The sequence below is a fragment of the Jaculus jaculus genome, chromosome 1 (genome assembly GCF_020740685.1).
Source record: "Jaculus jaculus isolate mJacJac1 chromosome 1, mJacJac1.mat.Y.cur, whole genome shotgun sequence".
Lineage (NCBI taxonomy): Eukaryota > Metazoa > Chordata > Mammalia > Rodentia > Dipodidae > Jaculus > Jaculus jaculus.
Genome location: NC_059102.1, coordinates 242,813,857 through 242,839,840, shown reverse-complemented (window position 1 = coordinate 242,839,840; position 25,984 = coordinate 242,813,857). Strand labels below are relative to the sequence as shown.

The 25,984-nt window shown below is 45.6% G+C and overlaps 1 pseudogene; it reads left to right on the top strand.

The window, feature by feature from the left end:
- Window positions 1-285: 285 nt before the first annotated feature.
- LOC101594913 lies at window positions 286-17,957 on the top strand (annotated as a pseudogene).
- The last annotated feature ends 8,027 nt before the right edge of the window (window positions 17,958-25,984 follow it).

Sequence of the window (25,984 nt, the reverse complement as noted above, 5' to 3'; positions counted from 1 at the left end):
TTATAGCTTGGCGCGTATGTTTCTCCCAGTTGGGTCTGCCCCGCACCCCACCCACACAGCCCCACCGAGAGCAACTGGGAAGGAAGGAGAAAAGTCAGCCCGGGCACGTGGAGACGCTCCGCAAATATTTGTTGAAAGGGAGGGGAAATGGCCTTGAGTTTCTGTGACTCCAATTGGCTGAGAATGGAGCTTAGGGCTGGACATGAAGAATCTGCTTGAAGGAATCGCCCAACTGCTAGGAGGTGGGGTGTGGGCCAAGCCCACAGAGTGGGTGCACACAACGCGATGAATCGACCTCACCGCTCTGCCCCGCCGAGTCCTAGCAGCCCATCCTCTCCTCGCAGCCTTCTGCTGACAGGCTACTTGCTCGGCCCCAACTCTCCGGCTTGTGAGTGCTACAGCTCAGTACCAGAAGAATCATGTTTCAGGGATTTGTCACTGGAAAGCGGAGCTGGGTCCTGGTCCTGCTAACTCCGCTCCTGACTCCAGAGGCAGACAGACAGATCGGAGATGACCAGCTAGGCAAACCTTGTACTAGAGCTACGCTCCCATCCCCTCCCCAACCCTTAAGTCTCTGTCTACTCAGCCCTACTGCAATCCAGGGTAACGTGCAACTGTAGTTGTAAGATTTGGTTTACCTGGATGTGGGGCCGAAAGGGCTAGACCCTTGTGTAGATCAGACACTGGCAGTCACATATTCCCACGGGGCTGCTGGCTCTGCCCATAGGGACTGGGAGGGGCAGAGCAACCCACACCAGGGCTTGGGCTGAAGGGCGTTTCTTCCCATTCCAGTTCAGCCACTTTAGAGACCTGGGACTTCCCATGAGCAATCTGTATGTTTGTTTGTTTAGACAGGGTCTTGCTCTGGAGCCCACACTGGGCCCAAACTCACTATGAACCCCAGGTTGACCTTAAACTAACAGCAGTCCTGCCTCGGCCACCATCAGTGTTGGACCAAGGAGTAATCTGTGCCAATTCTGTGAGTGGCTGGGAGGGAAAATTCTGGTCACCCACCAGCACCCCTAACTCGGGTCTCTGTGCTGAGGGGTCCCTCTCAGCATGCCCTGTGGTCTTGGATAGCTGGAATGCTTGGAATTACCTGGATTGAGGATGGAACAAAATGTCAGAAGTCCAGAACCTCATTGCGTCTACCATGCCCATTTGATTGGTGGTGTTTGTTTTGTTTTGTTTTTGGCTTTTCCAGGTAAGGTCTCTCCCTAGCCCAGATTGACTTGGAATTCACTGTGTAGTCTCAGGGTGGTCTGGAACTCACAGTGATCCTCCTACCTCTGCCTTCCAAGTGGTGGGATTAAAGGCATGCACAACCACATCCAGCTACCATGCCCATTTGAAATTGCCCATGTCTAGCAGTGTCTGATATAATAAAAGCAAAAAGGCTTTTTCCTCCCTTTCTCTTTCCTGATAGAAAATGAGGATATGTGAAAAATTGGAAATACTATTCTGACATAAAGAAGATAGGGCCACTAGCCAGGGATAATTAATAGTCTACTAGATATATCAACCCTATAATGTAGGTGGTATTATTGTTGTCATTTTCCAAATGAAGGAAAGTTAATCAGTCTAAATCACATCAACAATAATGGCAGAGCAAGGACTAAAATGGTAGTTTCAATATCTGCCTTTGATCTTCCCTAAACAGCAGGTTGCCTTGGAAAGGTAAGAGAAGACGACTCATCTCAAATCTACCATCAGCCCGGCATGGTGATGCTCGCCTTTTATCCCAGCACTTGGGAGGCCAAGGTAGGAGGAGTGCTGTGAGCTCAAGGCCAGTCTGAGAATTCCAGGTCAGCCTAGGCTAGAGTGAGACCCTACCTTGAAAAAAGAAAAAAAAATAATTAAAAAATATTTCAGTGTCCACACACATGTATATGGCTGTGATCAGACTATACACTGTGTGGAGCCCCACACCTTCTACCTGCCAGGAGCAACCAATGGGATGCTCTTGCTTTCAGAAGGAACAATGGAGGGTGGAGAGATGGCTTAGTAGTTAAGGCTCTTGCCTTCAGGACTTAGGTTCAATTCTCCCATACCCACATGAGCCAGAAGAAGCACAAGGTGGCGCATGTGTCTACAGTTCATTTGCAGTGGCTGGAGGCCATGGTGCACTCATTCATTCTCTCTCTCTCACTATTTACCTCTCTCTCTCAAATAAATAAAGCATTTTAAAAGATTAAAAAAAAAAAAAAGAAAAGAAAAAGAAGAAGAAAGGACAGTGGTTGCCCAGGGAGCCTGGCTGTGGAACCCAGGAACTAGTACAGGAAAGGTGGTTTGCTACCCTGTGGGTAGAGTTAGAGAACTCTGGCCAGCTAAGTCCAAGTTCCTCACCCAGAACATACAGTGTCAACAAGCACTGTGTGGCAGATGGCCTGCTCCTAACTGCAATGCTGGTGTGGAACCTGAGGAAGGGTCAGGACTTTCAAATATTGATTTTCTCCTCTACCTTTTGTAAAAAATATATATATATATATATATATATATATATATATATAATTTATTTATTTGAGAGATAGAAAGGGTGGGAGAGAGAGAGAATGGGTGCACCAGAGCATCCAGCCATTACAAACAAACTCCGGACACATGTGCCCCCTTGTGCATCTGGCTTACGTGGGTCCTGGAGAATTGAACCAGCATCCTTTGGCTTTGCAGGCAAATGCCTTAACCACTAAGCCATCTCTCCAGCCCTCTTTTTTCCCCCCTCCTCTAAGTCCCTCATAGAAGTAGGCATCGAATGGTAATATGTATAGAGGTCCTGAGAGTGGCTATGCAGCTGTGTAAGAATCCAGAAGTACAGTTTGAGTTGGAGTGTAGAAACAGGGGAAATGGACTTCTCAAACATTAGGGGAGAGAAGGGAGCGCTGCTTACCTTTGCTGAAAGTAAGTGGTGATGCATGCCTTAGGAGGCAGAGGTGGGAGGATCACCATGAGCTCGAGGCCACCCTGAGACTACATAGTGAATTTCTGGTCCGACTGGGCCAAAATGAGAGCCTACCTCGAAAAAACAAACAAACAAAAAAAGTGATGTTATGGTCAGACCCATGCAGCATGCCTATAACTCGAGCATTCTGGAGGCTGAGGCAAGAGGTTCACCATGAGTTCAAGGCAAGCCTGCATTCCTCGTCTACAAGAGCTAACACTTATTGAGTGCTTGCTATGTGCCAGGCATGTCTGTGCGATGATCTCTAGAGCCCTTGAGAGTAGTCATCGGTGATCTTCACTTGATAGATGAAAATAACGTTCAGAGAGACTGAGTCGTATGACAAGGTCATGTAAATAGTACGTTTAACTGAACTAGATTCTGGCAAAAGTTGTGTGAGTACAGAATGGGAATGTTTATAAAATATTTTATATTTATCTGACAGAGAAAGAAGGAGAGAGAATGGGCGCACCAGAGTCTCTAGCCACTGCAAACGAACTCCAGACGCCTGCGACCCCTTGTGTAGCTGGCTAAAGTGGGTCCTGGGGAATCAAACCTGGGGCCTTGGCTTTGCAGGCAGACACCTTAACTGCTAAGCCATTCCTCCAGCCCCAGAATGGGAATATTTTAATCAATATACACACACACATCCCTTCTGTAAGCACTGCTCCTCTGCACCTAGCATTGTGTTTCTTGATACACAGATGACAGCTTACTATACTATCACCAGAGTCTCTCTCTCTCACAACCAGTAGGCTATTAAATACTTGTTGAGTGTGCTTCTCTGGGGCAGGTAGTGTACAAAGTGCTATAGATACAGCACTGAATGAAGCAAAGTGGCCTGCGGTGCAGGGGCTTACAGTCTAGCCTAGGGGACAGTGACAGGTAATTAAACACATCAACTAACAAGCAAGACAGTTTCTGACAATAATGAGTGCTTAGGAAAGTTAGCTGGACATGGTAGTGCACTCCATGAATCCCATCTCTCGGGAGGCAGAGGTAGAAGGATCAAGGCCAGCCTGAGACAATTAGTGAATTCCAGGTCAGCTTGGGGGAGAGCAAGACCGTACCTCAAACAAATGAATAAGCAGTAAGTGCTCAGGATAACAAACCAGAATATACAATAGGCGTAGCATGGAATGGGAGGGGTAGCCAGGGGCCACAGTTACTCCAGTCAGCAAAAGACATCTGAGCTGAGATGTCAATGTTGGGAAAGAGGCGGCTATGGAAAAAATCTACAGTGGAGAGTTCTAAAAGGAACAGCATGTGCAAAGACCCTGAATCAAGAGTTTGGAATGCCCACAGAACACGCGCCCAGGAAGGGCCTCTGAGGCTGGGGAGAGAAACCAGAGTCAGGCAGAGCACACGGCCTAATGAAGGCTTGCAGACCCACGCTCCGGAGTCTGGAGTCCATCTTACTTGCGTTGCCATCAGAGAATGAGAATGTTAGTCAGGGGAGGGATGTCATTTACTTACGTTTGTTTTGGCTTTTTGAGGTAGGGTCTTGCTCTAGCCCAGCCTGACCTGGAATTCACTCTGTAGTCTCAGGGTGGCCTCAAACTCATAGAGATCCTACCTCTGCCTCTGAAGTGCTGGGACTAAAGGCGTTTACCACAACACCGGCATTTTTTAAAAATATTTACTTATTTATTTGAGCATAACAGACAGAGAAAGAGGCAGAGAGTGAGAGAGAATGGGCGTGCCAGGGCCTCCAGCCACTGCAAATAAACTCCAGGCGCGTGCGCCCCCTTGTGCATCTGGCTAATGTGGGTCCTGGGGAATCGAGCCTCGAACCAGGGTCCTTAGGCTTCACAGGCAAGTGTTTAACTGCTAAGCCATCTCTCCAGGCCACCGGCATATTTTTTAAAAATAATTTATTTATTTCTGAAAGCAAAAGAGGCAGATAGAGAGAGAATGGGCATGTTATAGCCTCCAGCTGCTGCAAACGAACTCTGGATGCATGCACCACCTTGTGCATCTGGCTTATGTGGGTACTGGGAAATCCAACCTGGGTCCTTATGCTTCCCAGGTAAACACCATCACCGGTAAGCCATCTCCCCAGCCCTTGTTTTGTTTTAAGAAAGGGTCTCCCTATGCTGGCTTCAAATTTACAATCCTGCCTTAGCCTCCTTAGATCTGGGATTATATATGGCATATGCATGCATGCCAGACATGATTTACAATCTTTTTTTTTTTTTTTTTCTCCCAAGGCAGAGTCTGGCTCTAGCCCAGGCTGACCTGGAATTTTCTATGTAGTCTCCCTGTGGCCTCAGACTCACTGCCATTTTCAATCCTTAATCTTCCTACCTCTGCCTAGAGTGCTGGGATTAAAGGCATGTGCCACCACATCTGGCCTTTAATTTTCAATCTTTAAAGGTCCCTCTCTTAGCTGGGTGTGGTGGTACAAGCCTTTGGTCCCAGCACCGGGAGGCAGAGGTAGGGGGATATCTATGAGTTTAAGGCCACCCTGAGACTACATAGTGAATTTCAGGTCTGCCTGGGCTAGAGTGAAACCCTACCTTGGGGGTGGGGAGAAGATCTCTGATTCTGGTCCCTAAAACCAGAATATATCAAAAGAGCTCCTATTTTCTTAAGGTGAAGTGACTTGGTACAGTCCTGAGACATCCCTTCAAATAAGGAGTTATGGGCTGAAGAGATGGCTTAGCGGTTAAGCGCTTGCCTGTGAAGCCTAAGGACACCGGTTCGAGGCTCGGTTCCCCAGGTCCCACGTTAGCCAGATGCACAAGGGGGCGCACGCATCTGGAGTTCGTTTGCAGAGGCTGGAGGCCCTGGCGCGCCCATTCTCTCTCTCTCTCCCTCTATCTGTCTTTCTCTCTGTGTCTGTCGCTCTCAAATAAATAAATAAACAATTTAAAAAAATAAGGAGTTATTTTTCTGTATGCAAATTGGGGAGGGGCTGGAGGGTTACTGCTTGTGACTTTTTTTTTTCTTGGTTTTTCGAAGTAGGGTCTCCCTCTAGCCCAAGCTGACCTGGAATTCACTATATAGTCTCAGGATGGCCTCAAACTCACAGAGTTAAAGGCTCATTTTATTTTCTTTTAAAGTCACAAGCAAGCCGGGCGTGGCAGCACACGCCTTTAATCTCAGCACTGGGGAGGCAGAGGTAGGAGGATCACCAAAAGTTTGAGGCCACCCTGAGACTATATAGTGAATTCCAGGTCAGCCTGGGCTATAGGGAGACCCTACTTCGAAAAGCAAAAACAAAATAAAACAAAAATGAGTGCTACCTTATTCTGTAATTGCAACAACTTTGGAAATTGTACTTGACTGGAATTCAGCCAGCCATCACAACCCTGAATTTTAAAAATTATTTTATTTATTTGAGAGAGAGACAGAGGCACTTAGAGACAGAGAGAGAATGGGCACGCCAGGGCCTCCAGACACTGCAAATGAACTCCAGATGTGTGCACCACTTTGTGCATCTGGCTTACATGGGTCCTGGAGATTTGAACCTGAGCCCTTCACAAGCAAGTGCCTTAACTGCTAGGCCATCTCTTCAGCCAGCACCCTGAATTTGACTGTGCCCCTCCTCCTCCTCCCCCTTCATCTGTTCTCTGCTCTAGAGAAGGTAGGCAGCTGGCTCAGACTTTGCACTCCAGGTTGCTTTCCTGTGAGGGTTGTTTCAGCTGCAAACCAATCCATTCTGCTGTTTCAATTTCAAAGTAAAAGGAAACTTATATTAAAAAAAAAAAAAAAAAAAAAAAACAAGGTCTTTGACTACCACATGGAGAACAGACTGCAGAAGATCAAGGGTGGAGGAACAAAACCATTTTGAAGGTGGTTGTGGGAATCCCAGCAAGATGATGGTGGAAAGGGTCCTATTTTGGATGAAATGTGAAGCCCAGTATCAGGATTAAACTGACTGCATGTGGGTTGCTAAGGAGAGTGGCACTAAGAATAGTCACTGTATTTTCCCCTCGAGTGACTGAGTAAAAAGTGGTGCTACCTAGGAATGGGAAAAGCTAAGGAGGACATCATGAGACATAAGAGAGGAATCAGCTTGTTCTATTTTGTTTCAGCTACAGTTGAGATACTTCTGATTCATCCAAATAAAGATGTTGAGTGGGGCTGGACAGATGCACAAGATGAGCTGGGCGTGGGGGCACACACCTTTAATCCCAGCACTCAAGAGGCAGAGGTAGGAGGATTGCCATGAGTTCAAGGGCCCCCTGAGACTCCTTAGTGAATTCCAGATCAGCCTGGGCTAGAGTGAGACCCTACCTTGAAAAAAAAATGTACACATGCACAAGATGTCACATGAATCTAGAGATTTTTTGCAATGGCTGTAGGCCCTGGTACACCCATTGTCTCCCTTTCTCTCCCCCTCCCTCCCTCCCTCTCTCCCTCCCTCCCTCTATCTATCTATCTATCTATCTATCTATCTATCTATCTATCTATCATATAACTGCCTTTCTTTCTCTCCATCCTCTCAAAAATAAATAAAATAGATTTATTTTTAATTTTATTTTTACTTATGTCTTTAAGAGAGAGAGAGGGAGAGAGAGAATGGGCACACCAGGGCCTCCAGCCACTGCAAACAAACTCCAGATACATGTGACTTCCTAAGTATTATTTTTATAACTATTACCAAATGGCTAGAGAAGAAAAGCACATTAACTTCCATCAAAACACTATCCTGGATATCCAGGTGTGGTGGCACACACCTTTAATCCCAGTGCTTGGAGGCAGAGATAGGAGGATTGCCATGAGTTCCAGTCCACCCTGAGACTATATAGTGAATTCCAGGTCAGCCTGGGGTAGATCAAGACCCTACCTTGGGAAGGAAGAAAACAAAAACAAACAACAGGAAAAAAAAAAAAAAAAAACCACTTATCTGCGGGCTCAGGAAATGGATGAGTGCTTGACAGTGCTTACTTGCAAAGCCTGCCAGCCCAGCATTCAATTGCTAGCCACCCACATAAAGCCAGACACCAAAATGTGGTGCAGGACTGGAGAAATGGCTTGGCAGTTAAGGCACTTGCCTCCAAAAAGTGGTAAACGTGCCAGGTGTTGGCTTGCAGGGCCAAAAGGTCCTGGCACATACATGCATGCATGCATGTATACACACACACACACACACACACACACACACACACACACACACACAAATTAATACATAAATAATGAATTGTGAAAAACAATACTAAGCTGGATGTAGTGGCACATGACTTTAATCCCAGCACTCAGCACTCAGGAGGCAGAGGTAGGAGGAGGATCATCATAAATTTAAGGCCACCCTGAGACTACATAGTGAATTCTAGGTCAGCCTGGGCTACAGTGGGACCCTACCTCGGCACAGCCCAAAATAAATAAATAAATAATGGACTGAAGAAGAAATGGCTCAACAGATAAGACGCTTGCCTGCAAAGTCTGAGAACCCAGGTTTGATTCTCCAGTACCCATGTAAAGCCAGATGCACAGGGTGGTGCATGCATCTGGAGTTCATTTGCAGTGGCTACAGGCCCTTGTGTGCCCATTTTCTCTCCCTCTCTCTTTCTCTCAAATGAATAAAATATTTATAAATAAATAGGGGTGGGCTGAAGAGATGGTTCAGTGGTTGAAGGCACTTGCCTGCAAAGTCTGGTGGCCTGAGTTCAAGTGTCCAGTACCTACCTATGTAAAGCTAGATGTATAGAATGGTGCATGTATCTGGAGTTCATTTGTGGTGGCAGGAGCCCGACTGCGCCCGTTCCTTCTCTCCTTCTCTTTCTTTCTCTTCCCTTCCTTGTAAATAAGTAATTAATTTTTTTACAAAATAGATTAAGCTTTGACAACATTGATTCTCCAACATATCTATGAAGTAACAGCAAATATCATTGCAGAACATGTGAACTTTTTCAAGGTTGGGTCTCTTTAGGCCAGGTTGACTAGGAATTCACTGTGTAGTCTCAGGGTGGCCTCGAACTCTCAGCCATCCTCCCACCTCTGCATCCCAAGGGCTGGGATTAAAGGTGTGTGCCACCATGCCCAACCCCTTGCCACATTTTAGAGCAGGAGGAATCAAGGGGAATTTAAGAAATTGTAGGGTTTAGGGCTGGAGAGATGGCTTAGCTGTTAAGGCGCTTGCCTGCGAAGCCTAAGGACCCTAGTTCGATTCTCCAGGTCCCACGTGAGCCAGATGCACATGATGGCATATGTATCTGGGGTTCATTTGCAGTGGCTAGAGGCCCTGGCGCGCCCATTCTCACCCTCTCTCTCTCCCTCTCTTTGTCTCAAATAAATAAATAAATAAATTAGAAAAAAGAAGTTGTGGGGTTTAAAAAATGTTTTGTTGTATTTTTGATTTTTTTAGATGTTTATATGCCATCTTTTCTATTTATTTTTTATTTTTTCTCAATTTTTATTAACATGTTCCATCATTATAAAAAGTATCCCATGGTAATACCCTCCATCCCCCCCCCCCATTTTCCCCTTTGAAATCCCATTCTCCATCATATTCCCTCAATCAGTCTCAATCAGTCTCTCTTTTATTTTGATGTCATGGTCTTTTCCTCCTCTTATGATGGTCTTGTGTAGGTAGTGTCAGGCATTATGAGGTCATGGATATCCAGGTCATTTTATGTCTGGAGGGAGCACGTTGTAAGGAGTCCTACCCTTCCTTTGGCTCTTACATTCTTTCCACCACCTCTTCCACATTAGACCCTGAGCCTTGGAAGGTGTGATCGAGATGTTACTCAGTACTCCAGTCACTTCTTTCCAGCACTATGGTACCTTCTGAGTTGTCCCAAGGTCACTGCCATCTGAAAAGAGAAGACTCTCAACTAAAAGTGAGAGTAGTGTTAATAAAGGGTATAAATATTAAGAGAAGTGGTGGGCTGGAGAGATGGCTTAGCGGTTAAGCGCTTGCCTGTGAAGCCTAAGGACCCCGGTTCGAGGCTCGGTTCCCCAGGTCCCACATTAGCCAGATGCACAAGGGGGCGAATGCGTCTGGAGTTCATTTGCAGAGGCTGGAAGCCCTGGCGCGCCCATTCTCTCTCTCTCCCCCTCTATCTGTCTTTCTGTGTCTGTCGCTCTCAGATAAATAAATAAATAAATAAAATTAAAAAAAAAAAAAAAGCTTTGGCCCTGAGCTGAGATTTAAAAAAAAAAAAAAAAAAAGAGAAGTGGTTACTGGGCAGTTTGATAAGCACAGTATATACATTTTTCCAGACATCAGCAGATGTTACACTCCTAGGGCTCATGACTACCCCTGTTTTAAGTTTTCAGTATCAGGGATGTGTTTCCCCCCATGGAGCGGGCCTCCAGTCCAATTGGAGGGCAGTTGGTTTCCACCATGACAGACGTGCCACTATTGTATCCATTGGCTCATTTGGGCTGGCTGGCCAATTATAAGGCTTGCAGTGTCCACCGTTGAGTATCTTCACTGGTGGTATCTTTCTCCCACTGAACTACATGTAGAATGACTTTTTCAAGCTTTCTGTCAGCTGGTCTACATGGAGGAGGTTATCAGCTCAGTTCCAGCAGGATTTTTCAGTGGTCTTGCAGCCCAATATGTGGAGTTTTCAGCAATAGGGTCTTACCATCTATTCCTGGTGGGAAACCAAGGGCCTCGACAATGTCCTGTAATGTTTCGGGGGCATCAGGGACCTCCCTGGCTATTTTTAATTTTTTTATTGACAACTTCCATAATTTTAAACAATATCCCATGGTAATTACCTCCCTCCCCCCACTTTCCCTTTTGAAACTCCACTGTCCATCATATCCTCTTCCCCTCTCAATCAGTCTCTTATTTTGATGTCATGATCTTTTACCTCCTATTATGATGGTCTTGTGTAGGTAGTGTCAGGCACTTTTGTGTCTGGAGAAGCACGTTGTAAGGAGATCTACCCTTCCTTTGGCTCTTACATTCTTTCTGCCACCTCTTCCGCAATGGACCCTGAGTCTTGGAAGATGTGATAGAGATATTGCAGTGCTGAGCACTCCTGTCACTTCTTCCCAGCACCATGATGCCTTCTGAGTCATCCCAAGGTCACTGCCATCTGAAAAGAGAAGGTTCTCTAACCAAAAGTGAGAGTAGCATTAATATATGGGTATGAACATTAAGAGAATTTTTTTTTTTTTTCCTTCGAGGTAGGGTCTCACTGTAGCTCAGGCTGACCTGGAATTCACTGTGGGTGGCCTTGAACTCACAGGCAATTTTCCCACTTGCCTCCAAATGCTGGGATTAGAGGTATTCTATTGGGCTCACTGCAGGATGAGTCTCTCTACCTCTTCCCTTAGAAAATTTCATGGGAATAGACCAGGCATGGTGGCATACACCTTTAATCCCAGAACTTGGGAGGCAGAGATAGGAGGATCACTGTGAATTTGACACCAACCTGAGACTACATAATGAATTCCAGGACAGTCTGGGCTACCCTGAGACCCTATCTCGAAAAACTAAAAAAAAAAAAAAAAGAAAGGAAAAAAAGCCCTGCATGGTGGCACACACCTTTAATCCTAGCACGCAAGCACCCTAGACTACATAGTGAATTCCAGGTCAGCATGGGCTAGAGTGAAACCCTACCTTGAAAAACAAACAAAAGAAAATTTATGGGAAACCAGGAGGCAAGGAAGGGTAAATGTAATTTTTAAATTTATTTTTATCCATTCATTTATTTATTTATTTGAGAGCGACAGAGAAAGAGGCAGAGAGAGAGAGAGAGGATGGGAGCGCCAGAGCTTCCAGCCACTGTAGACAAATTCCAGATGCATGCGCCCCCTTGTGCATCTGGCTAATGTGGGTCCTGGGTAATTGAGCCTCGAACCGGGGTCCTTAGGCTTCACAGGCAAGCACTTAACCGCTAAGCCATCTCTCCAGCCCTAAATGTTATTTTTTATGAAAAGAGGCATATGTTTTGCTTTAATTGATGGCTCAGGAGGCTAGTTAGGGCAGAGCAAAAGTCCCTTAACCTTTCAAAGACTGGCAGACCATCATCTATAACTATGTGGAAAAAATACAGCAGAGACGAAAGAGTGCCAAGGAGAGCAAGGGTATTCCAAGGAGAGTAGGGAAAATCAGAGGGTAAGATAGTAAGGAAAGAAGGCGGAAAAGAAAAGTGCTCTGGAACATTTGAATCTGTCAGGTAAATCTGTCCCTAGCCCCAAGACATTTATTTATCAGAGGTATGAGGAAGGAGGGAAAAGATGAAGGACAGCAGGGTGTGGTGGTGCACCTTTAATCCCAGCATTCAGGAGGCAGAAGTAGGTTGATCACTGTGAGTTCAAGGTCACCCTGAGACTACACAGTGAGTTCCAGGTCAGCCTGAGCTAGAGACCCTACCTCAAAAAACAAAAAAACAAAGCCAGGCATGGTGGCGCATGCCCTTAATACCAGCACTTGGGAGGCAGAGGTAGGAGGATCGCCATGAGTTTGAGGCCACCCTGAGACACTGTTAATTCCAAGTCAGCCTGGACCAGAGTGAGACCCTACATCGAAAAACAAAAACAAACAATCAAAAAGATGAGGAAGAGGGGAAAAGTGAGTGGTTTTAAGAAAGTGGAAAAGAGCCGGGCGTGGTGGCGCACGTCTTTAATCCCAGCCCTTGGGAGGAAGAAGTAGGAGGATCACCAAGAGTTCAAGGCCACCCTGAGACTACATAGTTAATTCCAGGTCAGCCTGTACCAGAGTGAGACTCTACCTCGAAAAACCAAAAAAAAAAAAAAAAAAAAAAAGTGGAAAAGGGCTGGAGAGATGGCTTAGCGGTTAAGCGCTTGCCTGTGAAGCCTAAGGACCCCAGTTTGAGGCTCGGTTCCCCAAGTCCCACGTTAGCCAGATGCACAAGGGGGCGCACGCGTCTGGAGTTCGTTTGCAGTGGCTGGAAGCCCTGGCGCGCCCATTCTCTCTCTCTCCCTCTATCTGTCTTTCTCTCTGTGTCTGTCACTCTCAAATAAATAATTAAAAAATTAACAAAAAAAATTAACAAAAAAAAGAAAGTGGAAAGGCTCACTTTTGATTAGAGAACCTTCTCTTTTCAGATGGCAGTGACCTTGGGATGACTCAGTAGGCACCATGGTGCTGAGAAGAAATCACAGAGGAGTGCTCAGCACTGAAACATCTCAATCACACCTTCCATGGCTCAGGGTCCATTGCCGAAGCGGTGGCAGAAAGAATGTAAGAGCCAAAGGCAGGGTAGGACTCCTTACAACGTGCTCCTTCATACACAAAATGGCCTGGATATCCATGACCTCACAGCGCCTGACACTACCTACACAAGACCATCATAATAGGAGGAAAAGATGATGACATCAAAATAAAAGAGAAGGGCTGGAGAGATGTCTTAGTGGTTAAGACACATGCCTGTGAAACCTAAGAACCCAGGTTCGATTTTCCAGGTCCCACATAAGCCAGATGCACATGGTGGCACATGCATCTGCAGTTTGTTTGCAGTGGCTAGAGGCTCTGGTGTGCCTATTCTCTCTTGGTCAGCCTGGACCAGAGTGAAACCCTACCTCAAAAAAATAAAATAAAAGAGAGACCGATTGAGAGGGGGAGGGGATATGGTGGAGGGTGGAGTATCAAAGGGGAAAGTGATGGTGGGGGGGAGGGAATTACCATTGAATATTGTTTACAATTATGGACATTGAAGAAGAAATGGAATGGGCTGGGTGTGGTGGCACTCACCTTCAATCCCAGCAAACAATAGGCCACAGTAGAAGGATCACTGTAAATTCAAGACCAGCCTCAGACTACTTAGTGAATTCCAGGTCATCAGCCTGGGCTAGAGAAAGACCCTACCTTGAAGAAAAAGAAAAAAAGGAGAGAGAGAGACAGAAAGGAAGAAAGGAAGGAAGGGAGGGAGGAAAGGAGGGAAGAAGGAAGGAAGGAAAGAACGAAGGAAGGAAAGAAGGAAGGAAGGAAAGAAAAAACAAAGGAGGTAGAATGGGCCAGGCATGATGGCACATGCCTTTAAGACCAGCACTTGGGAGGCAGAAGTAGGAGGATTGCTGTGAGTTCCAGGCCAACCGGAGACTACAGAGTGAGTTTTAGATTGCCTGGACTAGAGCGAGACCCTACCTAGAAAATAAGAAAGTGGAATGGCAGAGGGCCCAGCAATGTACTCGGTGGTAGAGTGCCTGCTTAGCATGTGAACAGCCCGAAGGTCAATCTATAGTACGGCATAAAGTGAACAAGGTGACACAAGCCTATAGTCCCAACACTGGGGGTGAGGAGGTACAGGCAAGATCTGAAGTTCAAGTTTGTTCTTAGGTACATAACAAGAGTTCAAGGCCAATTTGAGCTACACAAGACCCTGTCTTGAAAAAAAAAATAAAAGCCTGGTGTGGTGGTACACACTTTGCGGAGAAGGGGGGCAGAAGCAGGAGGATCTCCATGAGTTCAAGGCCACCATGAGACTACATAGTGAATTCCAGGTTAGTCTGGGCTAACACAAGACCCTACCTCAAAAAAAAAAAAAAAGATAGATAGAAAGAGAGAGGGAGGGCTGGAGGGATGGCTTAGTGGTTAAGGTGCTTGCCTGAAAAGCCAAAGGACCCACATTTGATTTCCCAGGACCCACATAAGCCAGATGCACAAGGTAGCGTATGTGTCTGGAGTTCGTTGGCAGTAAGAAGAGAGAGAGAGAGCCTGGTGTGGTGGCACATGCCTTTAATACCAGCACTCAGGAGGCAGAAGTAGAAGGCCAGGCGGGAACTACAAGAGATGGCCTAGAAGTTAAGGTACTTGCCTGCAAAGCCTAATGACCTGAGTTTGATTCCCCAGTCCCCATATAAAGCCAGATGCACAAAGTGATGCATGCATCTGAAGTTCATGTGCAGCAGCTAGAGGCCCTTGCATGCCCATTCTCTCTTTCATCTCTCTCTGTTGGGAAAGAGAGAGAGAGAGAGAGAGGGATGAAGGAAGAAAAAAGAGAGAAAAAGAGAAAAGAAAAGGAAGACTGGAGAAATGGCTCAGTGGTTAGGGTGCTTGCCTGCAAGGCCTGATGACCCAGGTTTGGTTCTCCAGTACCCATGTAAGCACAAAGTGATGCCTGCATCTCTCTCTTTATCTGCCTCTTTCTCTCTCTCAAATAAAATAAATTCAAAAATAAATAAGTAAAATGATGGAATCAGGCTGGGGATGTAGCTCAGTGTTAGAGTACTTACATAACATATGCAAGGTCCTGGGTTCCATCCTCAACACCACAAACGCAAGTAAACAAACAAACAGACAGAAAGATACAACCACTCTACCTCTCCCCCACTAAAATAAAGATTCTTTTCTTTTCTTTTCGTTTGTTCTTTCTTTTTTTTTGGCTCTGGCTCAGGCTGACCTGGAATTCACTATGGAGTCTCAGGGTGGCCTCAAACTCTCAGCGATCCTCCTACCTCTGCCTCCCAAGTGCTGGGATTAAAGGTGTGCACCGCCAGACGTGTAAAATGGTACATATATCTGGAGTTCATCTACAATAGGAGGCCCTGGAGTGCCCTTAGTCTCTCCATCAAATAAATAAATAACAGTTAAAATTACACATTCTGAAGAAGGTGTAGAGATTCTGCGTGTTTAATAAGATAGCAGATGAGGCTCATGATGCTGGACCAAATAACCCCAGGAATGCGTACATCCCTTTTGCCAAATGGGGGGGGGGGACACAGAGGGGAGAAAAAGAGATGAGATCCCAAATATCATTCTTTAACCTTTTAGATTTTCTTTAAAAAAAAATAGTTTATTTCTTTATTTATTTGAGAGTGACAGACAGAGAAAGAGAGAGAGAGAGGGAGGGAGAGAATGGGCGCGCCAGGGCCTCCAGCCACTGCAAACGAACTCCAGACGCGTGCGCCCCCTTGTGCATCTGGCTAACGTAGATCCTGGGGAATTGAGCCTTGAACTGGGGTCCTTAGGCTTCACAGGCAAGCGCTTAACCGCTAAGCCATCTCTCCAGCCCCCTTTTAGATTTTTAAAAAATTTTTATTTATTTGAGACAGAGAGAGAGAGGAAGAGGCAGATAGAGTAAATGGGTGCACCAGGGCCTTCAGCCACTGCAAATGAACTCCAGACATATTGTACCACCCTGTGCATCTGGCTTATGTGGGTATTGAGGAATTGAACCTGGGTCTGTAGGCAGGTACCTTAACTGTTAAGCCATCTCTCCAACCCTAGACTTTTTTTTTTTGAGTCAATATCTTGCTATATAACCCAGCCTGATCTTCAATTTATGATCCTCCTGCCTTAGCCTCCCAATGCTAGGTTTATAGATGTGTACTACCATACCTAACCCCTTCCAACCCCTGAGGTAGGGTTTCACTGTAGCCCAGGCTCACCTGGAATTCACTCTGTAGTCTCAGGGTAGCCTCAAACTCACAGTGATTCTCCTACCTCTGCTTCCTAAGTACCAGAATTAAAGGCGGGTGTCATTATGCCCTACACCTGGCCATACCTAGCTTTACATATGTATATATATATAATTTATTTATTTATTTGAGAGAAAGAAGCAAAGAGAGAAAGAGAAAGAGAACAAGAGAATGACCACACCAGGGCCTCCAGCCACTGCAAATGAATTCCAGATGCATGCGCCCCCTCGTGCGTCTGGCTTACGTGGGTCCTGGAGAATCAAACCAGGATCCTTTGGCTTTGTAGGCAAATGCCTTAACTGTTAAGCCATCTCTCTGGCCCCCATACCTAGCTGTTTCAATATTTATTTTTATTTATTTATTAGAGACAGAGAGAGAGTGTGTGAGTGAGAATGGGTGTGCCAGGGCCTCCAGCCACTGCAAACGAATTCCAGAGGCATGCACCACCATGTGCATCTGGCTTACGAGGGACCTGGAGAATCGAACCTGGGTCCTTAGGCTGTTCAGGTATGTGCCTTAACCTCTAAGCCATCTCTCCAGCCCACATCTAGCTTTTATAATCCTTTTGCCGACCCTAAGTACCATACACTTATAACTGTCCCTCTTTCACCTCTCCTTAGCATGGCTGACCGTGGGGGTCTCCTCAGTGCCACGACAGGACAGAGAAGGCCTTTTGAACACACTGGCCTCTCTGTACCACGCCTCCTATGCAGCTGAGCAAAAACACTTCACAGTGCTGGTCCACTTGGCAGATTTCAACCTTATGTGGCTCAAAGAAACCATTGCCCATATTTCGTGTCTCTACCGTTCTCAGATCTTGGCAGGACAGCTGTTATTGATCCAGGCTCCAGCTGATGCCTCCGCACTCCCGCTGTGGCTTGCGTCCGGAATGAGACCTGCCATGAGTGGCTCTGCTCCAAGCAGAACATAGACCATGCCTTCCTCATGAGCTTCGCCACAGAGCTCTCTACTTCCTGTTCATAGGAGACAATGTCTTTTTTAGTTCCAACTTTATGACCCACGTGCCTTCAAAGGTGAAGAGCATGAAGCGCACCACATGGGTGCTGTTGGAGTTCTCTAATATGGGCTTTCTTGGCAAACTCTTCCACAGCTGGGACCTTCCACCCCTTGCCCACTCTCTCCTCCTCTTCCACAAGGAGAAACCCCTCAACAGGCTGATCCTGCACTTCCTACTCTCCTGGCCCAGGAAGATCCAATTCTCAGCACACTTTCTCTTTTACCACAGGCCATCTCACTTCACCTCTGATGACAAGGACAAAAAAGGACCCCCCCACCCCCCAAAAAAAACACCCTTATGGCCCTGCTGTCCTCCCTGGAGCTGTTTTCATGACATGAAGTTCTCGGATGTTCTTTTCCCCTGGGAGGCCTATGCCCTGGATGAGTCATTCTTTTGGATCTACAGTGTTAGTGAAGGGAACCATTTGACAGTGATTCCGAACCATCCAGCAAACCTGAACAGAGTGTAAGTGAGGACAGGCCTGGGTATGCTCTAGAGAAAGGACAGGCGGCGCTGGCCTCTGACCCTGCTGGGATGCCTCAGTACTACATTAGCTTTCACCTGGTGGGCCATCTTGTGCCAGGGCAGGTGGATCAGGAGGTCTTTCTAAAAATCATGGAGCAAGTGAGCTGTGTGAGGCTACTGGTAGATGCTGACCAGTTTGGTGGTCTCATGATCAGGTATATATACCTCTGGGAGGAAAAACCAAATTAAAATTAAAAAAAAAACTGATCGGAGTTGATGATGGAGTATGAAAAATTGAAATCTTATGGGTAGAGAATCTTCTCTTTTCAGATGGCAGTGACTTTGGGATGACTCAGAAGATATCATAGTGCTGGAAGGAAGTGACTGGAATACTCAGTAACATCTCGATCACACCTTCCAAGGCTCAGGGTCTAATGCGGAAGAGGTGGCGGAAAGAATGTAAGAGCCAAAGGAAGGGTAGGACTCCATACAACGTGCTGCCCCCAGACCTCATAGTGCCTGACACTACCTACACAAGACCATTATAAGAGGAGGAAAAGATCATGCCATCAAAATAAAAGAGAGACTCATTGAGATGGGGAGGGGATACGATGGAGAATGGAATTTCAAAAGGGAAAGTGTGGGGGGGGAGGATATTACCATGGGATACTTTTTATAAGCATGGAAGGTGTTAATAAAAATTGAGAAAAAAAAAGAATGCTGGAAAAAAATTAAAAAACAAAAAGACAAAAAAAATTGAAATCTTTATTTATTTATTTATTCATTTTTGTTTTTTCGGGGTAGGGTCTCACTCTGGCTCAGACTGACCTGGAATTCACTATGTTGTCTCAGGGTGGCCTTGAACTCATGGTCATCCTCCTACCTCTGCCTCCCGAGTGCTGGGATTAAAGGCGTGCGCCACCACACCCAGCTCAAAATTGAAATCGTAAAATCATTTCATTTTAGCTTCTATGAATAAGACAGAGATCCAGGGGAATAATGAGCAGAAAGGCTCTCTGCCTCTCTCCCTCTCTCTCTCTCTCTTTCTCTCTCTCTCTCTCTGTCTCATGTGTGTGTAGTGTGTATGTGGGAGTGAATGTTCATTTGCTTGTGTGTGTGTGTTCACCAGAAGACAGCCTGAGTGTCCTTCCTCAGGCACTATTTACCTTTTTTTGTTTGTTTGTGTTTTTTTTTTTGAGGTAAAATCTCACTCTAGCCCAGGCTGACCTGGAATTCACTATGTAGTCTCAGTGTGGCCTTGAACTCACAGTGATCCTCCTACTTCTGCCTCCCCAGTGCTGGGATTAAAGACAGGTGCCACCATGCCCAGCTTCTTTTGGTTTTTCCCAACACCATTTGCTGAAAAGGCTGTCTTTTCTCCAATGAGTATTTTGGGCATTTTTATCGAATATCAGGTGTCTATAACTACCTGGACTTACATCTGGGTCCTCTATTCTGTTCCATTGATCTACGTGTCTGCTTTTGTGCCAGTACCATGCTGTTTTTGTTACTATGGCTCTGTAATATAGGTTAAGATCAGGTATAGTGATACCACCAGCCTCATTTTTGTTGCTCAGTATTATTTTAGATACTTCTTTTGGTTTTTAAAAAAAAATATTTTTATGTCAGGCATGATGATGCACAACTTTAATCCCAGCACTCGGGAGGCAGAGGTAGGAAGATCACCATGAGTTTGAGGCCACCCTGAGACTACATAGAGAATTCCAGGTCAGCCTGAGCTAAAGTGAGACCCTACTTCGAAAAAAATATACATTTATTTAGAGAGGGGCGGGGAGGGTAGGGAGAGAGAATGAGCACGCCAGGGCCTCTAGCCACTGCAAATGAACCCAGATGCATGCGCCACCATGTGCATCTGGCTTAAATGGGTTCTGGGGAATTGAACCCAGGTCCTTAGGCTTCACAGACAAATGAATTAACTGCTAATCCATCTCTCCAGCTTCTCCAGCTTTCTTTTTTCTTAGATAGGGTCTCACTCTAGCCCTACCTGACCTGGAATTCACTATGTAGTCCCAGGCTGGCCTTGAATTCACATCAATCCTCCTACTTTAAATCTGAAAGATCTAAAATGTTATTTAACTCTCCAGGCTAGTTTCACTACATGTAACACAGGGGTTCCACCTACCAGGTAGGGCTGAGCAATTAATGAGAGGAAATACCACAGGGAAGACAGATGGTAGACACTTGGCACCCGTTCAAGTGCCCAGCCCTCAGTGGTCAAGCATGGTTACCCTCTTCTACATCCACCTTCCTCAGAGAACCAAGTCTTCTACTGGCTGGCCACTCCAAAGGCCCCTCTTGTTTCCTGCTGATGCATTTCTGGGGCTCCAGGGCAACTACACACTCAGCCCTGGGCTTTGAGCTACCCCCAGGAGCCCTGCTCATTGGTCTGAAGACGGAGCCTCAGACAGGCCCAGGCAGGTCTGATGTCTTCCTGTTGCCAGCCATTCCCTAGGTGGGTGGAGAGAGGCAGATTTTTCCCATGGAAAGGCCTCCGGGTATGATTGTCCCCCTTCTGGTTGGGCAACTTCAGAAAAGCAGGGCATCTAAGACACAATACTGTCACCGAGAAGGCCAAGACCAGACAGAGAAATCCAGGTTCCCTAGGTCTCCCACAGGCACCATCTTCTCTCTGGCAGGTGTAGGTGTGGGTAGATGCTGGTGGGAGAAGCCCAGGGGAGTGATGCGGTCTACTTATGTGAGAGACCACTGCTGTCTGGGATTCCAAATGCTCCTTTTGAAAAAAATAGTTTGTATTTATTTATAAGCAGAGAGAGAGATAGAGAATGGGCATGCCAGGACCTCCAGCCACAGCAAACAAACTGTAGACACATGTGGGCCTTGTGCAGCTCATTCACATGGGTCCTGGGGAATTGAACCTGGGTCCTTTGGCTTTGCAGGCAAATGCTTTAACATTTAAGCCATCTCTCTAGCCCCCAAATGCTCCTTTCTGCAAGATAGAGAGAACGTCTCCACAGGGTTGTGGTGGCAGTCAAATGAGATTAATATGTTAAGACTCCTAACTGGAAAGCAGAAAAATACATCACGTGGGTAGGGTCATGACATTACCTAGTTGAGAGTGGTGCATGTCTTTAATCCCAGCACTTGAGAGGCAGAGGTAAGAAGATCGACGTGAGTTCGAGGCCACCCTGAGACTACATAGTGAGTTCCAGGTTAGCATGGGCTAAAGCAAAACCCTACCTCAAAAAAAAAAAAAAAAAAAAGTCTGGTCAGCCTGAGCTAGAGTGAGACCCTACCTTGAAATAACCAAGAAAACAAAATAAAACAAAAAAATTCTTAAAAAAAAAAAAAAGAGTTGTGTCTGTTGAAGGTTCATCAACCTAGCACCCAAGTATGTGCTTCCTGAGGACGGAAACTGCATGTCTCTTTTGCTCATCACTGTATAGACAAAGGCCTCAGGCAGGACTAGACACACAGTAGTCATGTAATCCCTGAAAGGAAAAGTAACAGAATTACAGGAGCTCTACCACCAGTCTCTTCTCCCACTCCCCTTGCCCTGAAGCCGGAGGCAGCCACAGCGACCGGCCTCCCCACCACAAACACGCAGCTACACGCTGCTTCATGTATCAGAATTGAGCGCTGTTTTGACTTTTTACCTTTGTCACTGTCAAACCTCAAAAATTTCTGGGTGTGGGGCTAGAGAGATGGCTTAGTGGTTAAGGCCCATGCCTGCGAAGCCGAAGGACCCAGGTTCTATTCTCCAGGTCCCATGTAAGCCAGATGCACAAAGTGGCACATGCTTCTGAAGACCCTTTGCAGTGGCTGGTGGCCCTAGCATGTCCATTCTCTCTCTCTCTCTCTCTCTCTAATAAATGATAAATAAACATTTAAAAACAAGATTTTTAAAAAATAAAACAGAGCCCGGCATGGTGGTGCATGCCTTTAATCCCAGCACTCGGGAGACAGAGGTAGGAGGATTGCCATGAGTTTGAGGCCATCCTGAGACTCCATAGTGAATTCCAGGTCAGCCTGGGCTAGAGTGAGACCCTACCTCGAAAAAAAAAATAAAATAAAATAAATTAAATAAATAATTAAAACAGAGCCGGGCGTGGTGGCGCATGCCTTTAATCCCAGCACTCAGAAGGCAGAGGTAGGAGGATTGCCGTGAGTTCGAGGCCACCCTGATTCTCCATAGTGAATTCCAAGTCAGCCTGGGCTGGAGTAAGACCCTACCTTGAAAAACCAAAAAATGAAATAAAATAAAATAAAACAATTTCTGTGTGTGGTGGCACACGCTTTTAATTCCAGCACTTGGGAGGCAGAGGTAGATGGATCACCATGAGTTCGAGGCCACTGAGACTACATAGTGAATTCCAGGTTAGCCTGAGCTATCCTGAGACCCTACTTTGAACCATCACCCCCCCAAAATAAACAACACTGAAAAATTCCAGTAATCTGCATTTTCCCTCCAGATTCCCTTCCGTGACCCTGGAACTTGGCCTGTCAAACTTGTTGATTTCATTTTAGGTCTGGGAACCTTCGGACGGAAAGCTCCTGGTGTTCCAGGTCCCGCTGTGCACTATTCTAGATGCCAGACCATGGATACCTTCTACCCCAGCTCCTTCCCCTGTAACGTAGGGTTAATGGCTGGAATCATAAGGCACACAAATTATCATCTGAGTCAGACGCTGTGCTAAGCACTTCCAGAGCCTTCCTCAGTACACCTCAGCACAATAGGATTTATTTACCTCATTTTTATCTTTGAGGGCTAATTGAAGCATGCAGGGCAAGTGAAACACATGGCATGTTCACACCATTATTAAGCAGTGTGAACTTGGATAGCTCCTGCCAGAGCTCCAGCCTCCTTCCAGGCAGCCACAGCCTTCTCCCTCTGTTCTCAGGGTCAGGACAGGTGCTGGGCAGGCGGGGCTTATCTAGAGCCAGGTTCTGATGGCAGCTGGCTTGTCTTTCTAAGCTCATTTAGAGCTTGTGCAGGTATGTGATGATGTCTCAGACAGGGATGCTGAAATTCAAGGGATCCCCCTCTTCCTCCTGGGGAATGAACTCCCGCCTCCTTGGCCACTGTAGCTATCTCAGTAGCCACAGGGATGCTGCTGGGACAAGAAGAAATTACAGGGTTAGGGACGGAGCCCCACAGTAGAGTTCTTGCCATGTACGCACACGGTCCTGGGTTTGATCCTCAACACTGATAAAAAGCAATTACAATGCGTTCAAAAGAGGTAGTCGGGGCTGGGGAGATGGCTCAGTGGTTAAAGGGCTTGTCTGTCCCAGTACCCACGTAAAGCCACATGCACAAAGTGGCCTATGCATCTGGAGACTGTTTGCAGGGCCTGGAGGTGCTGGGCCACCCATTCTCTCTATCTGCCTCTCCTCTATCTCTCTGCTTGCAAATAAATGAATAATTAATATATGTAATATATCGTATGTATATTTATTATTTATTTATTTATGGTTGGGTTTTCAAGGTAGGGACTCACCCAGGCTGACCTGAAAGTCACTATGCAGTCTCAGGGTGGCCTTGAACTCATGGTTATCCTCCTACCTCTGCCTTCTGAGTGCTGGGATTAAAGGCATGTACCACCATGCCTGGCTATTAAAATGTTTTTTTTTTTAATTGAAACCCTACCTTGAAAGAAAAATTAACTTTAGGAAGTTAAAGAACTTTTTTTTTTGAGGTAGGGTCTCACTCTAGCACAGGCTGACCTGGAATTCACTATGTAGTCTCAAGGTGGTCTCAAACTCACCATGATCCTCCTATCTCTGCCTCCCAAATACTGGGATTAAAGGCATGAGCCATTTTTTTTTTAAAGCAGGGTCTCATTCTAGCTCAGGATGACCTAGAACTCACTCTGTAGCCCAGGCTAGACTTAAATTCACAGAGCTCTTCCTACCTCTTCTGGGATTAAAGGTATGGACCGCCATGCCAAGCTTCAAGGAGAACATTAAAATTTTTATCTATAAACTGGGCATGGTGGCACATGCCTTTAATTCCAGCACTTGGAAGGCAGAGAGGTAGGAGGCTCACTGTGAGTTTGAGGCCACCCTGAAACTACATAGTGAATTCCAGGTCAGCCTGGGCTAGAGTGAGACCCTACCTCAAAAAACAAAAAACTAGGCTGGGCACGGTGGCACATGCCTTTAATCCCAGCACTCGGGAGGCACAGGTAGGAGGATCACTGTGAGTTTGAGGCTACCCTGAGACTACATAGAGAATTCCAGGTCAGCCTGAGCTAAAGTGAGACCCTACTTCGAGAAACCAAAATAAATAAATAAATAAATAACAAAAAAATTGTTTCTTTACATATTTGAGAGAGAGAGAGATGCAGATAGAGAAGGGGTGGGGGGAATGGGAGCACCAGGGCCTCCAGCCACTGCAAACGAATTCCAGAAGCATGTGCCCCCTTGTGCATCTGTGTAAACGTGGGTCCTGAGGAATCAGACTTCAGTTCTTTGGCTTTACAGGCAAGTTCCTTAACTGCTAAGCTATCTCTCCAACCCTAAAGTTAAAAAAAAAAAAGTGTGTGTGTGTGTGTGTGTGTGTGTGTGTGTGTGTGTGTGTGTGTGTTTATGGATGGCCCAACGTCCCTTGCTGCTAGAAAGAAAAAAAAAAAATCCAGCTTTATGTGGGTGGCTGGGGAGTTGAATCTGAACCAGAAGACTTTGTAATCAAGTAATTTAAACCACATAGCCATCTTCCCAGCTCCTCAAAGAGAACGTTAAAAAAAAATTATTTTGTGCCGAGCATGGTGGTGCATGCCTTTAATCCCAGCCCTCAGAAGGCAGAAATGGGAGGATCACCATGGGTTCAAGGCCACCCTGAGACTACCTAGTGAGTTCCAGGTCAGGCTGGGCTAGATTGAGACCCTACCTTGAAAAACCAAAAATAATAATAATAATAATACTTTATTTATTTGAGGCAGAGAGGCAGATAAAGAGAGAATAGGCATTATAGGGCCTACAGCTACTGCAAACAAACTCCAAACACATGTGTCACCTTGTATATCTGGCTTACATGGGTTCTGGGGAATCGATTGGGCCTGGTCCTTAGGCTTCATAGGCAAGCCCCTTCACCACTAAGTCATCTCTCCAGCCCGGAACATTTTTTAAAAATATCTAATTAAGTTATTTATTTGAAAGAGAGAGAGAATGGGTGCATCAGGGCCTCCAGCTATTGCAAACAAACTCCAGATGCAGGTGCCACCTTGTGCATCTGGCTTATGTGGGTCCTAGGGAATTGAACCTTGGTACTTAGGCTTCATAGGCAAACACCTTAACTGCTAAGCCATTTCTCCAACCCTGGAACTTTTTTTTTTTTTTCAGTGTAGGGTCTCACTTTAGCCCAGGCTGACCTGGAATTCACTATGGAGTCTCCGGGTGGCCTCAAACTCACAGTGATCCTCCTACCTCTGCCTCCTGAGTGCTGGGATTAAAGGCATGTGCCACCACGCCTGGCTTAAACCCTGGAATTTCTTTAAAATTATGTATTTATTTATTTTGAGAGAGAAAGAGGCAAATTATATATATATACATATATACATATACATATATATATATACATATATATATATGTATATGTATATATGTATATATACATATACCATATATACCATAAATAAATAAATATATATATGTATATGTATATATATATATGTATATATGTGTATATATATATGGAGAGAGAGAGAGAGAGTTGTATGTGTGTGTGTGTATTTATGTATGTATATATATCATATATATATATGATGAGAGAAAGAGAGAATGGGCACATCAGGGCCTCCAGCTGCTATAAAGGAATTCCAGACACATGCACCACCTCGTGCATCTGGCTTACATGGATCCTGGAGAATTGATTCTGGGTCCTTTGGCTTTGCAGGCAAGCTCCTTAACTGCTAAGCCATCTTTGCAGCCCTCAGAATTTTTTTTTTTTTAAGCTGTATTTTGTTTGGACCATGAGTGTTAGGTTGAGGGATACTTTGTTTTCTTTCTCTTTTTTAATTTACTGTTAAGTAGTACTTTTTCTTGGTTTTTTTGAGGTAGGGTCTCGCTCTAGCCCAGGCTGACCTAGAATTCACTTGGTAGTATCCAGGTGACCTCGAACTCACAACAATCCTTCTACCTCTGCTCCCCAAGTGCTATGATTAAAGGTATGTACTACCACACCCAGCAATATTTGTGTACCTTTTCAAAAATACTTTTTTTTTTTTTTTTAAAAATACTTTTAACTGGGCTGGAGAGATGGCTTAGTGGTTAAGCACTTGCCTGTGAAGCCAAAGGAC